Source organism: Adiantum capillus-veneris, chromosome 29, assembly GCF_014529385.1.
Source record: "Adiantum capillus-veneris isolate H3 chromosome 29, ASM1452938v2, whole genome shotgun sequence".
Taxonomy (NCBI): Eukaryota; Viridiplantae; Streptophyta; class Polypodiopsida; order Polypodiales; family Pteridaceae; genus Adiantum; species Adiantum capillus-veneris.
Window position 1 is genome coordinate 90081757 of NC_140959.1, and position 3219 is coordinate 90084975.

Below are 3219 nucleotides of genomic sequence, written 5' to 3' on the forward strand. Positions count from 1 at the left end.
GGGTCAAGGGAGAGAAAAAAGGAGAAAAGGTGATGGTGATGATGATGTGGGATCGACCTGTGTTTTCGAAAGAAAAAAACTTGAGAGAGAGAGAGAGAGAGAGAGAGAGAGAGAGAGAGAGAGAGAGAGAGAGAGAGAGAGAGAGAGAGAGAGAGAGAGAGAGAGAGAGAGAGAGAGAGAGAGAGAGAGAGAGAGATTGTATTATCATCCACGGAGGTCAGATATGACCTATGGGACCAAAGAAAAAACATTGCAAACGTGGGAGGATTTTGGGATACATCTCAGTTAAGGAGTGAGGGTCCAAAAAATAGGTAAGAAAGGATAAGATAAACAAAATCTATGCAGAAGGGGGTGAGGAGGGAGCTGGTTTGGGAGTTCAAAACTCTTGAATAATGGCTTCACCTCCTCGGTAGACTGTCCACTTCCCTATTGTGTGCGCTTCTCGCATCTTTTGTAGTTCTGCCTTCTTTTGCTTGAGTTGAGCGGGTGTAAGATCTCTATAATCCACATTTTGGTGTCTTTGAGAAGCCTTGATTTCTTAAGAAATTTGATTCGGTCCACCTTGGTTTTGAAAGTGTAGATTGCAAGATTGGTGCAAGGTTCATGTGCAAGAGAAGTGATTGTTGCTGGATCACTTTGTATCATGGGGATTGTGGATTGGATGCGGGCAAGTGACTCATGAAACTTGAGATCCCCCTCCCCTTTCCAATCGCTTGGGAGCCCACAAATGCAAACATTGAGGGCGATGTCCTCCTGTCGTTGCCGTTCACGTAATGTGGATGCTATGCGATCTTTGACCCTGCGAGAGATTACCTCTTCTAGTTGGGTTTTGACCTCCTTTGTGACGGTCGTCTCTACTTCTTCTTTTGCCTTTGTGAGTTAGATTTCTATGTGTTTCAACTCCTCCTCCTTGTGACTCTCTATTGCGGCAAGCCGGGCTTCAAAAGTTGAAAGCCTTTGTTTCAACTCGTCATTCTCCTTGCGAAGGCTTTCGACTTTGGTTTGAAGGCGGGTGAAGTTGTCTACATTTGGAGGTGTTGCTACGACTCCAGCGAAACTAAGCTTACCTCGAGACAAAGCTCGTGTAGCCATGAACGCAAAGAGTATGCTGCTTAGGTCGGAGTAGCCTTTAGATAAAGGCTGATCTTCTTGAAATAGAAAAAGACACCTTCTTGAAACACAGACCTTAGGTCGGAAAACCCACCGATAAGGTCAATCTGCTTCTTGTCTGGAAAACCCTTCCTAGGTTAAGTTAAGGTTGTTGCAAATCAGGTAACCTTGAGGTTGTGAGGTCAAGGTCAAAATAGGTGCAGGCTTGAGGTCGCAAGGTCAAGGTCGAAATAGGTGCAGGGGGGTCTGTGTGCAGCGGCCATGCGGAACCAGGGAGCCGCAGCGGCCGCGCAGAACGAGGGAGTGCAATCTGTTTCATCCAGGCTAGGATCGTTGCTGCGCAGAGTGCGTTCTCCTCGATGGGATAGGGGCGGGAGCTACAGGCTTAACGCCCTCCCCCATGGGTAACCCCTTGCCCAAGAGGAGGACCTGAGTGGGCTAGGGTTGGAGAGAGCATGCAGGGTTGGAGCGAGGATGCTAGGGTTGGGGGGAGAGAGAGAGAGAGAGAGAGAGAGAGAGAGAGAGAGAGAGAGAGAGAGAGAGAGAGAGAGAGAGAGAGAGAGAGAGAGAGAGAGAGAGAGAGAGAGAGAGAGAGAGAGAGAGAGAGAGAGAGAGAGAGAGAGAGAGAGAGAGAGAGAGAGATGGAGGATTAGCAGAGAGAATAAAGTTGAGAAGAGAGAAAAGAATATTTTTGGAATCTGCTCGCCGGATTTTAGAAATGTGCTGCTTGCCATCAAATATCCCCCCAACAACTAGCCCCCTTGAAATCTTCAACTGGCCATATCTTGCCCACTCAAGCTCGGATTGATGATCCAAAAACACCGATATGCTCCACAGCCCGAGCACTTTTGGACTATCCACTTGCATTAGCTTTGGCCTTCTCTCCTGTTTGTCGAGGATCTGTAAAGTATTCCATCTTTAAACAACCATAACTTTCACACCGGAGCTTCTGTTACCATATACATGTGGTAATGATGTGTGTGAACACACTTAGGACCACTAGATCATGTCTTTCCCTCACTTGGAGGGTTTTTTCTCTGTGCACAAATACTTAGAGCCCTCGTTTCCACTACAAGCAGTACTGTGCAAGCTGTTTTGTCGTTTTTTGTGCAAAATTTTTATCAGTGTCATTTTCTACATAAGAGGTCCCTTACAATCTTTTACTGTTGTGCTATATAGCACGTGTTGTTCCCACTTTGTTTCTCCTCTTTTTGGGCAGTTTTCACATCAAGTGCATGCATTCGCCATGGCTGACAACAACACATATGTGTTCAAGATGTTTGCTGTTGCTAAGGACAGATTGGATGGGGACAATTACCCTATGTGAGCTTACATGATGCAACATGTCTTTATGTCAAAGGGAATTTGAAACATGTGCAGGGCATTAATGTACGTCTTGGTTATGTGGATAGAGGCGTTGTTGAGGATGCTACAGGTTTTGTTGCAAGGATTACTGCTATTAGAAATGTTTTGCCTACGGTTGAGCAAGCTCGCTGGAATATAAGAGATGCACAAGCTCATGCATTGATCACATTTTCTATGAAGCACACTATTACTCCTCACATTCGTTCAACAAAATCTACAAAACATGCTTGAGATATTTTGGATGGTTTTTATGCAAGTTGTAATGCGGAAAAAATTGCACTGCTGTGTAAAGAGTTGGAGTCAAAGATTATGCATGAGAAAGATGAAATGGAAAATTTCCTTGCTGGTGTCAAGGATAAAAATGAGCAACTTATTTCTGTAGGCGAAGTCATTTCTGACTGTTCCTTTGTGCATGCTGTTCTTGATGCTTTGCTAGATTCTTACTAGACTTTTGCTAGTACTTGGAGGCATATTACCCAAGGAAATCATGAAGTTGTCGAGTTTGATGCATTATGCACATGTTGTTTTGCAAGAATCACTTTCCAAAAAAAAAAGGGCTAAACAACCTGCATTTGAACAAGCTTTTATTACTGCTCAAAGAAAAGGTGGTAACAACAATGTAACCTCTTATGGTTCTTCTGCAAGTGGAAATTCTTTTATTCGTAATGCTTCTACTCACAACACTTTGTCTGGGAATTTTGGTGATAAGAGAAAATTACAACAGTAATGTGCACAATGCATCAA

The 3219-nt window shown here is 44.2% G+C and overlaps 1 pseudogene; it reads right to left on the minus strand.

Annotated features, from left to right (window-relative positions):
• Positions 1–285: 285 nt before the first annotated feature.
• LOC147419565 (uncharacterized) lies at positions 286–1092 on the minus strand (annotated as a pseudogene).
• Positions 1093–3219: the final 2127 nt, after the last annotated feature.